The 14,896-nt window shown below is 35.1% G+C and overlaps 1 protein-coding gene and 1 long non-coding RNA gene across 9 annotated transcripts in view; one reads left to right on the top strand and one right to left on the bottom strand.

Moving 5' to 3' along the window:
* Nucleotides 1-14,896, top strand: part of LOC138932646 (uncharacterized) — a 199,878-nt gene that overhangs the window by 153,104 nt on the left and 31,878 nt on the right. The window lies entirely within an intron of this gene.
* The window catches only part of Mdr49 (Multi drug resistance 49), a 54,281-nt gene that overhangs the window by 21,516 nt on the left and 17,869 nt on the right, over nt 1-14,896 (bottom strand). Inside the window, exon 1 of one of the 7 annotated variants that reach the window (XM_070294672.1) lies at nt 7,754-8,409. The exons of 5 other annotated variants lie outside the window; for them this stretch is intronic. The gene's annotated coding sequence lies outside the window, so the exon portion shown is untranslated. Of the gene's footprint in view, nt 1-7,753; nt 8,410-14,896 lie in introns of those variants that run through there. One more of the 7 variants, XM_070294674.1, reaches the window with a different exon arrangement.

Here is a 14,896-nt window from a genome sequence, read left to right as displayed (position 1 = left end):
TTTCCTCGAATCAAAATAAAATAATAGAATTCTATCAAACGGCAAAATTAAAAGATGTCGATAACTGCAAGTTGCAGTTGACTTGTGCTAATCCTTCACGAATGTGGCTTTAAGATCTCAATCTTTTCGGGTTCCTTTCAGGGCTCGTAAATCATCGATGCGATCGAGCCGGAAGCCGGACGGAAATAGCCGTCACCGAGACGCATTTGCCGCATTTCATCGCGGGCCGCGATACAGCGTGCACAATGCGGACCCATTAATGACATAAAGGATATTGTCGAGGAGAAGAATGGACCGCGGGTATTCTCGGAATAAAGAAGTTTGCGCGGGCGAGAGCTGGTAAGAACGCTTTCATAACGTCGCTTGACTTTCCCAACATACGCGTAACGTCGTTAGGACGTCGGAATCACAAAGTAGAGCGGAGCCCAACGAACACGGGGACGCGCGCAATCTGCTTTCATCGAATTTTCTCGAGGTTTTGCGCGTCGTTGAAAAATCGCTGCTAATTGAAAAAAATTGCCAAAGTTGCGAAAACTTTCGGAACGGTGGTCGTCGCCTCCGGGCGGTGCCCATCTTTCGCGCTCGCGAAACTCTATTAAGCTCGGAAACTAATTTCCCAACCGATCTCCAAGCGGGGCGCGGGCGTCTCGTAATCCTCAGTGATCCGCGGCTCTCGAGACACGTGTCCGAGGAATCGGCGATTTATTATTTTACAGCTATCTCGCCCTGAAGATGATCCTTGTATTAATTTTTGTTACAAAACATCTCTCTTCGAAGACCGCAAAATGATGATAATTGATCTTGTGAAGAGCACGACAAAAGGCCGTACGAGATTAATATTTGATTAAATTATTATTACAATGAAATATTTATCATATATTTTCATATATATTTTATATATTCTTCTTTTTAAAAAATTGAATACACATCACGAAGTAAATTCAAGAGTTGCAGGAAACAACGTGTCACATATATTGTATGTTAGTGAATATTTTATGATTATTTTCAATTATTTATTCGCGCCGCATACATATTTGCTTCCATTAGCTAAACAAGTTTGTTATTTGCACGAGTCCTACCTATATTCATATAAGAGATATTTATATTTCTTGTGATATTTCTCGTATGCATTTTTGCAAAAACAGTAAATCTGAATATTGGAAAACACGAGTCGTGATGTTTTTTCTCATTCGTGGAAATAAAAATCCGTCTTTGCTGTACTCTTGCTGGTCTCAATGTAATTAACACGATGTGTTCCGTCGGTACCTCCCGCTGCTTTGTGAGCCCCGGAGTTCGTTAAGCTCGGCAAATTAATTTCCATCGTACTTTCAAGCTCCCCTGACTGCAATTCTTGCGGTTTGCTCGTGCGAATGCGAATGCGCGCGTTTCGGGCTATAATGCAGCGATTCACGGCCGCGCTTCTGCATCCGTTTCGTCGGACGATACCCCTTTCCCAAATGGAAAATGATGCCACGGGGGTGGAAGATACGGACGCTGAAAGTGCCAAGTCGCGAAGGAAAATTAGATAAATAAATTATTTACCTATATAAATTAGGAAAAAGTATTTTACGCGCGCTTTTCTTTCGGCAAGGAATAAATTAAATGTAACAGATCGAAGAAAATATTTTTGTGTAACGTGACTTTTGTAAAATTTCGATAGTATGAAGAGAGTGAATAGTATAAGCGAAATGCGGGACCCAGCATTCTTCCCAGATCTCTTCCCAGTTTGATTTCTTTAGATCGTTCTCTCAGCTACGCCGCGTTCTTTGCCGATTTCAAACATTTTTCTTAAAAAGTTTATGAAACGCCGTATAGAGAGTTTATTTTAACCGTTTAATCTTTAATATGTGTCGGATATTTTAAAAATAAAGCAGTAAATCTCAAACTTCTTTTGGTGAAAAGGAAAATTCATATGTGAATAAACGATATATTATCTCTGCTTAAATTGAGTCGCGGGGGACTCAGTTATCAAAATGTTAATCCGACGCCAGTCGTTTCCAAAGTAATAATCAGATAGTAGCGATCGATTAAACAAGATAAGATTGCTCCATTTTCCTCCGTCGTAAAGCAATGAAACATAATTATGAATCGAACTACGAGTCGAATTATCATCGTTATCGTTTAACCGAAGTATCAACGTGAGAAACAATAAAATTTACGAGAATAATCGAGAAACCGATAACGATGTTGATCAATAACTTTCGGCGTAAAATGTAAAATTTTTATGGCAACTACAACAGCCGAATTATACGATTTTTGGAATCTTTTTTTATATCTTATAATATTCTCGCAGATGCAGTGATGTTGTAATTCCAAGAGAAGATCAATAGATTCGCGATACATCATGTCGGAAATTAATTCAAGATTTGATATCATCCGCAGACACGAACTTTCTCGGGTGAGCAAAAAAGAAAGCTCTGGACGAACTTTGTTAACTAATGTCGAAGTATGACGGAAAGTTGCGAATTTTTTTCACAACAGGAAAGAATTAATACGCGATGAATCGATTGGTCGCAAATGACGCAACAAACTTTCCGCCATCGAGAAATTGGGCGAGTCGTTAGATATACAAAAGATAATGATTAATTTCCTAACTTAATTTGCTAACTTAAGCTCCCCCTCTCTCTCTCTCTCTCTCTCTCTCTCTCTCTCTCTTTCTAACTATATAAACAGAAGATTAATCCGATTTTCACGCGCATTTCTCGAAGCTAGTCATAACTTTACCACGTCTATATCATAATTTTACATTGATAATTGAACTCGAAGTACTTGGAAATGACTTTCTCGGAAGCTTTTTCAAGACAACTTACTTTCTTCTGTTTTTCTCTGTTTGAGTTTACAAAATGTACATCAAGGCGAGACCGGCCGCAAAGTTTAGCATTTCGAAATAACGGGATAAAACGAGGTGGGAAATTTGGTTTGTGCCGAGGCAACGTTCTTTCAGAAACTAATCGATTCGTGGCCACTGTGGGGCCATTTCGCAGCATCATCCCTACTAAGACGAGGTTTTATCCACCGGGATTCGTCGAGTATCTCAATGTAACCTGCTAAAGGAACAACTGACTTTACCCCGGGAGACATTGCGCCTCGAAAATACGATAGAGAGAAAAGTCGTAGAACGAGTTTTCTCAGTAGTTTTAACGCGTACGGGTCAGCCGTTGGATGCGGGAGTAGAGTGAATTGCGCGAAAATCGATGAAAACAGTGAGATATTCGAGAAGTAACGTCTGTTATTCTATCTGATCACCTTTATCTCGGATAATACACAATTGCAACGCAAGTATTTCTCAGTTTGTTCGCAAAGTTAATATATATTTTCAAACTTGGGTAAAGTTTTCATACGTAAGTTTTTCACGTGTCAATTTTTCAAAAAAATTCTATAATATTCATTTAATTTCATGCAGTAAAAATAGATAGTAATAGCTTTTGAATTATGACAGCATAAATGAATCTAGAAACACGACGAATTAATTAAACAAGACGAAGAATGAAAGTGATCGTGTGATTATTGTTTTGCATCGTTACGCTCAATTTCTAACCCGCGATAAACTAACTCGCGACGATTGCAATCACGGCATTCAAATTAAAGCGCTCGTTTAATGAAGAGGATTAGAGCGTACGGTGTCTCGTCAGTAACAAAGCTCAAAATCCTCGACCCAACACTCGCAACTAAGTATCCTTGACTTGTCGACCGTTCAATCCCGTTACGAGAGTTTCTAGTTTAATACTGTTACAAGAATGAACGCGAAACAGATGTGTCCCCAGAAATCTTCTCCGTTTCACGCTATTAGTCTGAACGTTATCTTTACAGTGCATCTAACATCGAGTTTCCTCCAGTAATTCCAGCAAAGCGACTACGCAAAAGACATTACAAAGAGATTGAAAGAGAGAAGAGGAACAAGTTGCATATTTATTTTAATAAAAATAAATTGTTATGAATACAAAAAATAATATTACCAATATTAAGGTAGCTTTTTTAATATAGAAAAGAAATTATTTTCCTCGTAATAAAGACTATTTATTTCAACAACCAGAAGAATGTTGAGTATGTATTTATAGCATCGTGTTTTTGACGAGTCATTTTGATTCCTTCCATCGATATCTTAATTAGTGCAATTTCGTACTAGATAAGATTTCTTACTAGATAAGAGACGCGATTAATAAGATTGCAATCATGTTTTACGCTGCTATCAATTGCAATGTTTATATAATAGAAAAAATCAGTCGTGTGAATTGCTTATCAGTTTGCTTATCAAGACTATCATATTGTTAGACAGATGCGCGAAATGTGTTTTCTTTTTTTAGAATTTTTAACGGATTAGAATATATATATATTTTTTTTTATTATTCAAAATCTCTCGTAAGAGAGAAAGATCTCTGTAATTATACAAAAATCACATTTTACGTAATACTGATAAAAAATTATAAAAAGCAAGAAATTAATATCACATACAAATTATTATGATAGGCAAACTGACTGATAATAATAAACTGGAAAAACACTTTAAAGTCAATAACTTTGAAAATCATTCTGTCTGGTTTCATCTGTTATCTTTCGTTATCAAAATCTTGCTCATCATTTTCACAGTCGAAAGTAAACATGAATGGTATAAACTGTTGTTTCAACGATGAAAAAAGGATCAATTTTCTAAAGCCATCAAAGAATCTAAGATTACCAGATTAATGTATTTTTTTTTTTAAATTATTAATAATTATAAATAATTTATTAGAAACTTTTCTGAACAGTAAGTATTATCGCCGAGAAATATTTTTGATTGGTTGAATGATTACAGAGTTGTAGAAATAAAATAAGGATGCGTTTGTGATAAAAAATAGATACGAATGTTTTATTTACTTCCAGAATATTTATCCAGGATTAAAATATTTGTGTATGTATTTTTAGAAGTAAAAAAGATAATACGCGTGACATTACGAGATAATATATTTTGTGAAAGTATTAATTGTAAGATTGTTAAAATTACTGTTTGCGGCTTTTCGTGATAATCGCTCATAAATTATACAATACAGTTGAAACACTGCAAGACAGATAATTATCATTGAGTTCAAAGCTTAAAATAATGACGAAATTATAACAGATGCTATTTAAAGATTTGATTAATGCATATATGTATTGTATATATTACAGGCTTTTTGTAAAATTAGTTTTGTTGCAAAAAGAAGGCTTAATCTTTTTATAAATTTTGATTCTTTGTGTCTATATCTTATAAAAAGATTAGATTTCTCGTAAAATAACTGAATTTACATAAAAAAAAAAAATTATAAGAGAGAGAGAGAGAGAAAGAAAATTTTTATTTATTTAATTTTTTTTTTTTTTTAGAAAAATTAAAATTATTAAGTATTGAATAAAAATATTATAAAAACTTAAATATATTGATAGAATTTAGTTTCTTTTTATAATAAAAAATATTATTTATATCTTTCCAAGTAGAGAATCATCAGTTATTTTTATCCGATACACGAATACATTTGCGTCGGAAACCGCTTTTATAGATAAAGGTGTCATCAGATGGTGAAATTAATTTATCAATTTGCAAAAGCATGCGTTCTCGATAACGTTTGTACAATATGGCGCTATATAACAGCTTCTTTATAAGATTTCACAATCAGCTACATCACAATTTAATGATGTTGCTATTTTTACTCATCACAAATATTTAACACGTTATTTTCAATGCTTTCACCAATACAATCCGATATGCGAAAATCGCGAGAAGAATGATTTTTTTTTCTTTCTTATGAAATTGTACGTCGCGCGCGATATTAAAATATGCGACATAATTAATATTAAATATAATACTAATTTTAAAAATTCTTTAAAATTATGATCTGGTTATTAACATCATAAAAACAAAACACGTTTAAAAGATGAAAACTTTCATGTATCCAAATATCGAATGCTTCAATGAATCAATATACGTGATTAATATAATATATTGTGGAATTTTATGTCATTTCGCAACTCATATGTCTATGCAAACTAAATAACGCTATCAGCAAAGTACAATAGAAAGGAGAGTACAAATAGAAAGACTAAAGGAAAAAAAAGATGTTTCAGTTAAAAATTCATTATACATATTATATTCTAATATGTATCTCATTGCATTAATTAGAATTAAATCTAAAATAGCTTATCTTATTCGGCACTTTATAACACTCTAGCTAATTTACAGAAATTTTGAGCGAAAAGTCAAAAATTTCATATGAAATTGATATCTATTGATTCCTTTGTCGCCTAAATTTTCAACGGCTTTTTTGAAAAATATTCTGGAACTAAATCTCTTTTCTGACGTATGTCAAACAATTTTAATAATTTTTAACATCGCTTTTATGATGTCTATTAAAAATGGAACTTGTTCTAGAATACACACGATAAATTGACGATCGATGAGCTTATTTTTGGAAACCAACTTTTTCTCTTGAAATTTATTTCTGATACGAAAAAAAAAAAAAAAAAAAAAAACAAGAAGAAGGCGGGTGAGTGTTGTCGGGCGATTCAATTGAAAACTTTGTCAAAAAACTTGGCAACGATGCTTAAAAGATGGTTGGTTTCTTCATCGAGGAAGCGGCGCGATAAAAATAGATCGATTTAGGTCGTCTGGCAAGGCTTTATTGCAACGAGAGATGGAGGAAAATGGTCCTCAGAATCGTTCGAATAATCGCGAAAAATTCATAATTTACATTCAAAATATATCGGATATATAAAAAGACCTAAGTGATAGTAATTAAAATCTTGAGTAAGGATTTTGGATCGTGTGCGAATTTGCGAACGAGAGCATTTGATATTAACTGCTCTCGATCAACGATAATACGGCTCTCGACTTTATGCGAAACGTTTCAGTTCGATATAATTTATATGCTACGCACATACAGTGAACGCACTGCGAGTGATATCAAAGGTAACTGATTTAACGTGACTACAGATTATAGCCTGTAGGCAGACACATTGGATGCTGCTCTCGATTTGCTATTACATCTATTCCTGTTACACGTGCGGTCTTGTTTTCTCACGTAACGTAACATCGTAACCTATAATTATGTCGTATAAAGAGCTCAAAATATTTCAAATTCATAAGGATATTTCCTATCGAGATACTTAAATTTTAAAATTGAGGAACAGATAAATCATTCGCGTATGCGATAAATATGAGACGAGATGAAAAGAGAAAAAGCATGAGTAGAATATGGATTCGTTAATTGGCGAAGCAAAAGAATTAAGCAATCGACAAATGTATAGCTTATAGTATTGTTATTCTACGAAGCGACGATAATTCGATGGACGTTTTGGAAGTGGACAGGTATTAAAGCAATGAATCGAGGATCAAAGTAAATAGAGATATCACGCATCAAGTAATGGAATCTTCGCTTTTTCAATGACAGTTAGCTATTTTAATCGCGCGATATCAAGTTAATTCTGATAAAGTATTGCGATCGTCTGATGCAAGCACAACAATAACGACGGGATCTAGATTCGATCACGTCTGATACAAATGATTTCTCTGACGATCCGTTCAAGTCCCTTCGAATAAACGAGCAACGGGCTCATCCATCCCACGGACATCGTTCTCGTTTGTATTCGTCGCGGTATTCGGGACGAATCTTGATCTCTTTCAGGTGGATCTCGAAAATATTTTGATATTGACTGCCGATCCGATCTGCCTTTCGGTTCGATCTAATCAACGCGAATATCCTCGACGAAATCCCTAATAGTCTAGGACGAGTAGAAGAGAACTCACCTTCTCTTCTCTACTGCTTTCAATCGATATCCCAAATATATCTGACGTGCTCGACGATGGGTTTTGGCTGAACCCCGTCATAAGTGTCCCTCGCTCTGACAACGCTTGTATGTCACTCTAGTCCCGCGAAGACACGCGCGATTCCGTCTGATCCTTACGTCTTCGAATATATCACGCAGCATACGCGCGTCTCGATCGGGAGGGAATACACGTGTTTCACCGCGAAATATAGAATACGAAATATAGAATGTGTGTACGGCACTATTTTCACTAGACAGGACACAACGAGCTTGAAAAGGATGACGAACGGAAGAACGCCACGGCGCGTTCAATTGGTATAGTCACGAATCACTAAGTATCGTTCGAAGACGCTTGTCTTTTATAGGCGCGGGAAACGCTTAGATAAGACGAGCCGCAGATTGACTGATACAGATTGCGATTGTTTGAGGAAGACGAAGTTTTCCTGCCGTTGGCGGACAATCGATACTTTACGGCTAATCGTGCGTCACGTGTGATGAAAAATTCACGCAAGATCCCGATTTGCGGTTTTGCGGCGATAAATGCGCGTAATCGATCGACCGAGATTATTTTCCTCTCCGAGAGGAGATCCGTCTGTTTCTTCTAGCAATGAAAAACAATATGGAGGTTCCTAAATCAAGAAAATATAATATATGAATTATTTTTTTAGAAAATGCAAGCTGTGTGTGTATTTTAGATTCTTGCAAAATTCGTATACATAGTCTCTATATAATTTCATATATTATACATTCTTTTTTAATGTAAAACATTGATTATATTTTGTTGTTATATTTTAAATTTATAAAGATAAAATTATTATTATGGGTTTGAAGATAAATATCTATCAAAAGATTTATTATATAATTATATTATATTCTAAAAATATACATTTTTATATGTAAAATAAAATGTATACAATATGTTTCCTCTATCACTTTTATATTAATGGTTATTAATCGAAAAAGCAAATTCATCAATTTGGAACTCATTTTCAGTCAGCGAAATTGTCAGAGGACAATTTTATTATTTTATTATTGTTGTTATCATCGGGAAAGATTATTTATTTGTATCATAACTTTTCTCTCAGTCTTTATAATAATATATTTTTAGAATTAAAAGTTAAAAAATTTGAAATTGTATTAAAAAGTCGACTTGAGATTTTTTTTTTTTTTTTTTTTTTTACAAATATACGCAACGCGATGCAAGATTTTTGAGCATGGTTGACAAGAATTCCCTTATTTCCATTCATTAATTATTTGAAAATTAGTAGTGCTTGTGTATATTCTCGTTAAAGAAGCATCGATCTCATATTAATTAACTCGCTATTAAACATTGATATGGTTGTAACGGGATATCCTTTGTAGTTTTCTACTTTGTGACATTGTAAATTCCATTTATTGATAGCGTATTTGATTAAAACCGAGTTTAAATCGCTCTGGAAACTATTAAACTTTTTATAAATTCAAAACATTACGTCGCGAGATGTATTTAGACGCCAGTTAGAATCCGAGACGGAACTATGATTTTCAGTCATTAATCACTCTCTTTTGCAAATATGCGCAACACGGAGCAATATATTCTGTTATCTAGAATATGATTTATTATAACGATTTAAGCAAGTCCAGGTAATTTATTTATTTATTTATTTTTTTTTTTTAATAAAACGTTGCATACAGGAGCAATAGTATTTAAGATTCACATGTGATTACAGGCAGATATAAAATAATCGACATTTTTATAAAATTGTAATCTCGTAATCTCACGTCAGATCTAAAATGGAAAATTTCCTACAACATTAGAATTGGTAATCACATACCGGAAAGCTTCGATTTTTCCTTACCGGTGTTTTAATAGAAAAATGCGATTTACCTATGATTTATGGATGCTTTTCATAAGACGGAAAAATGATACAAGGGAAATCCCTACATATATGTGTCAGTTCTATTGCTATAATCACAATAAATATAGCACAAAGTTTTTAGATTATAATTTTATATTTCTATTCTTAGGTTGTAATGCTTGGCTTGCAATGGAATTAATTAATGAACTTGTCCTGTATTTATTAAATTAAATCGAGTAATTTCTAAAATGGTCAAATGGTCTGGTAATTGAATAAGTTTCCTTTAATATTATATTAATTTAATCACGTCCTTTACAAGAAGCACGAATTGTTTGCGAACGTTCTTTCTCTTTGTATCGTGTAAATTACCGGAAGTATGAGAATTCCGCAAGAGAAGATCGCAAAAGAATTCAAGGGAGAAGAGCAACAAAACGCTTTAAAGGAGAACGCTCACGGAATTTATTATGACGTTTCGGTAGCAATTATTGTATCTAACGCATGTGCTAGTTTGCAATTATTATTTACTGTCATTTTATATTTAGAATTTAAAGATAATAATTTTTATTCTTACATACATATTAGATTTTGAAAATCTGTCGACAGGAATAATTCAACTGTTAATTCAAACAAATATTCATGTAACAGCATTTAAATGTTCGTATTCGGAATAATATAGAATTTTAATGGATTTATTTTTTCCACTTAATTTTTTGATTAGCCTTAAATCGTAAGAAATGCATACCGAAAATAACCGCGCCGATTCTTAGACTGAAGTAACAATAATAATTCATGATATGATCATACGCATATTTTTCTAAGGCGTTTCGTAACGAGTGACGACACATTTTTTATCTCGCATTCCGGCACCGCAACGAAGATCGTGACGCCTGGGTTGACAGCCGCCAAGCTTGTTTCTGCCAATCTGACATGACATTGACTTTGACATTCCTAAAATCGCGAGGTCAGTCCTATTCGCCCTTTCTGCGCTTCGCGGAGGAAAACAGAATTCACGACCCGCGCAACCTGAGTGTCGTTTGGCGCAGCTAAATTTGAAACGATACTTTTATCGGCGAGATGCCGACCTCGGGGACGATCATGAAGAAACGATCCGAATCGGTCCGAATGGTTGGCGGTTTTTTCACGTACCGCGATTTCTGACCGCTCTCGAACGACTGACGCCGCGACGCCTCGAGATGCTTACGCAACGACGACGACGACGTCTTGGTCCCTCCTTTTATACGAGAGCGACGACTGTATCGTCGGTATGAGGTATAGTCAAACCAATCGTAACCAGTATGGACCAAACAGACAAAAAATATGATGCGATGTGATAGCATCAGTCGTTCTTGGTCATCAAAATGCAAGGTCAATCTATTCGTGAAATTTCTTCGTGTATAACCGATCATGATATTGATGGAGTAAAACAATATAGCGGTTAATATATAATATCAAATTTTTTAAATGTAATCATCTTTTAATGTGACTGACATAAATTAGCTGTGAGATGATCATTGCTATGATCGTTTTATTTTAGATTTACTAATTATAAGCAAATTACGATGTTAGCTGAAAAGAGCTACAGCGTGGACTTGGCTGTTGTAAATATGGATTGCTAGTATATAGAACTCTATAAGTAGACTTCTACAATATATGGATAGAGCCAAAACGCTTTATGTAACCGGTTTTCCGTTTTCCGAACCGGCTATAAATCGCCACGGTATCGATAAGATAAACCCTATCGAAATTCATCTAAAGATTTTAGAGGAAGACGAATAGATGACAGTGTCGCCATACGTCAAAATGGAATAAATCGTTGGCATATCCATCATTTCCACGGTATACTACTACACGCGACGTAGACAGAGCGACCTCAGATCTGCAACAGCACACCTGCACAAAATGAGTAAAGAAAATCCATTCGCGAATTGATAGAACGAGACCCACTTCCTCGTCTCTTCCAGCTCCTTGATCATTTTCAAGAACAATATCAAGTCTCGATACGAATTTACAGAAAAATCAACACTTATTGCGTAAAAAATTCGCGCATGAATTGATCCATCGAGATGCATCCATGTATTATGAGATAATATCGCACTTGCATTCCATCGCAACACGCTGGTTCATTTTTATCTATTTCAAGCAACGCGAAATTTAAATTGGCCACAACGTCGATTCGCAAGTGTCGGATGCATTTTAAACTCTGCGCGTATGTTTTACAGAGCGCTTGTAGTAGGACCTCATTGCGTATTTTGTCGGCTCTGCCAGAATTATTGTATTATTACGCGTGCTAGTGAGGCTACATTTTCGAAGCGAGCCGAGTGATTTGTCAGTGACAGATCGCTGCTGCATGTCACACGCAACACGCGACATGTCGTCGCATCGCCGACGCTGTCATTCGGGCGTGAAGACGATCGTAGGAAGTAATGTAAAATTAAAATCCGCGAAGCGATCAGTCAAGTGAGCCGTGATAATCTATATCGGTAATGAAATATTCATGCGACGTTGACAGATACAACGATAACGATAACGACAAGTGCCGGAATTTCCTACGCTTATTTTTATTTATGCGCCCACGTGCATTCCAGACAATGAAATTCCGATTGTTCGTTTTTAAAAATTAACGGTGAGAGATGTCACCGTTCAAATTTCAATGAAAAAAATTCATATCACGTTAATATATAAAACTTGCAGAAACATATAAATTAATTACTTTTTAGGAATGTGATCGCGAAACGACTATTATATGAAAAAGAAATGAAAACCAAAGTTGTGTTCAAAATAGGTATATATAGCGAGAATTTAAAAATTTATCTGTCCAATATTGGGAAATAAGTTTTTCTTTTCTCACTTTTCGTCAATCGGACCAATGTTGCATCGAGCGCGCTTCATTTACACGAGCGAAATTTTAATAATATCCTTCATATTCGATACTGATTTAGGATTAGGATAATATGAAGGATAATAATCAAACGGATAGAGTGCGATACGAGTGTGTATCGTGGTTTCTGAGCGCAGGAGTAGAGAATTTCGAATGACAAAGGATCCACATCGCGGGTAGATGGAGAAACTAGGAAACGGAGCCTTCTCAGTTCGCGATTACCGCAACAGCTGGAATATAACCTGATGCCACAATTGCCTTTCGCTGGCAGCTATGAGCGCGGCAAAGAGACCTTTGAACCAACCACGGGGTATCGTGGACACCGAAACCGTACATAGATATGCATATGTGCGTGTAGATAGTATTTCAGACGAAATATGTTCGAGCAGATTTGAATCGTTATTTCGCGTCAAATCGCGAAAAGCTGAAAAGCAACGAGAAGCGAAATTGCCTAAACGATAAAGGTATAAACGCATCAAACTATCCGTGAATAATCGACGGTTGTTAAAATCTCTATCTAGCTCGATATAGTTGATCCGTTAGGTAAACATAACTCTTCCTCGAGTGTTCATATTGAAAAAAAAAAAAAAACCTATTTAACGGCCGTTCTTTCCACTTTTCCGCTAAAATAACTTCTCGATTGTATCGATTCTTCAATCGTCCTCCCATCCTTCTCTTTCCCCATTCGATAGAAAAGAAAGCATTAAGAATCCGAAGAACTACTTAGTTCGTCTTTAGATTCAATTGTAATAATTTAGCTGGATTTATTTGAGAAATTAAGCGCTTGTCGGAAACTATTACGTTTTATTTATATTCAATGTTGTTAGAGTGTTAAAAATGTGATTAAAAATGACGAAATAATATTAATGCAATGATCTGATTAAATAAAAATGTATATAGGATCAAAAAAATATGAGAAAAGAAAGCATATAGAATCTAAAAAATATGAGAAAAATATGTTTATTTTCTATATAAATATTCAGTTTGTCATATTTAATTTTATTTATAGTAATTATAACAATATTTCTCATACAATTGGGAAAATCGCTTTAATCGATTGATAAACATTTCTTTCTTTTCTATCTGCTATGCAAAATATGTTTGTTTTTTTTTCTCTCTTCCCCCTATCTTCATTGTATTTATTATAAAAATAATAAAGTTTAACACAAGAGATATTTGCTCAAATCTGTTAACAATGGGAACGTCTTTCATCAGAGGCACAGGATTTCATTAATTAATTCTTATTTCTTGCTAAAAAGTATTACATCGAGCTCGTTGGAATGAAAACAAAAGCTTCGAGCAGCAAAGAAACGAAAGAGAGAGAGAGAGAGAAGCAGCCTTTCTTTCTTCGATAATTTTTAATAATACGGTTGTCTCGATATAATCGCTATGTAATGATTTCGTACAAGGTTTTCGTCTAACACAGGGTTTCGAGCTCGCAAGCAAGGGCGTCGCCAGAAATTCACTTCAGATCGTACGAAACGCTGGTTTATATCTCTCCGTCAATGTTAGAAAGCAAATTACGTCAAGTTAGTAATTCATGTAAAGTTACGGTGAGTACGTTTCGTATACTCACACTGTTGAACACACAATTTTAGGATTTCAGAATTTATTTCACATTTTATCTACATGCGACAATATAAAATGCTAGATTATAAAATACGTGCATAAGAGTGCAAATCGTTAATCGGACCTACGCCTATGCTCGCCCAACTGTATATCGAGTCGTCGTTTCTTCGATTCCATGATTATTTCCCGCTCCCCTGTGCATCGTTGCCCATTCGTGCACGAAAATGGGACGGATCTGCAGAGGACGGGCTATTCGACGAGAAATCAGACCGCTGCACGGGAAGAAAGCGAACGTTGAAATTAAAGGTGAATCGTGTGACGCGAGAATTCATGGGTTTAATATCTCTTCTTCATCTCTATCCCGATCTCTCGCGAGATGACGACGGATGATTTTTAGATTCGTTGCACGATCGAGTCGCATCCGAAAAGAGAGAGAGAAAGAGAGAGAGAGAGAGAGATAGCAAGAGTAAAAAAAAATAAAAAACCTTCTTCGGCTTTAGAAATTACGATCGCGCCGCGTGTCCGTAAGTAAAATCACTGGTGCGATTCGCCAGAGAACAATCCGTCAGCGATTGATTTGCTATGTGGTTCACTGTCGTCCTAGCTCACTTTGTTAACGTAGATATGACGCGAGCTTGGTGCTTTTATATTTCAATGCGTGTTTCGATGCATAGTTTCGGCGCATCTGTATAAGTATCGTTAATGCATTGATGACTCGGACTCGCTAATGATTCGTTGAACTTTCACAACAAATTCCTTTATTGATCTAGAGTTTATTTGTCATGAATTGATCTAGAAAATTTGTAATTCTTGCACATGAAATAACAATTATATATGG

Source organism: Polyergus mexicanus, unplaced genomic scaffold, assembly GCF_030449975.1.
Source record: "Polyergus mexicanus isolate NDT 795.1 unplaced genomic scaffold, iyPolMexi1.0 SCAF_4, whole genome shotgun sequence".
NCBI lineage: Eukaryota > Metazoa > Arthropoda > Insecta > Hymenoptera > Formicidae > Polyergus > Polyergus mexicanus.
Note: the sequence above shows the minus strand (reverse complement) of the source record. Positions and strands in the feature narration are given on the sequence as shown.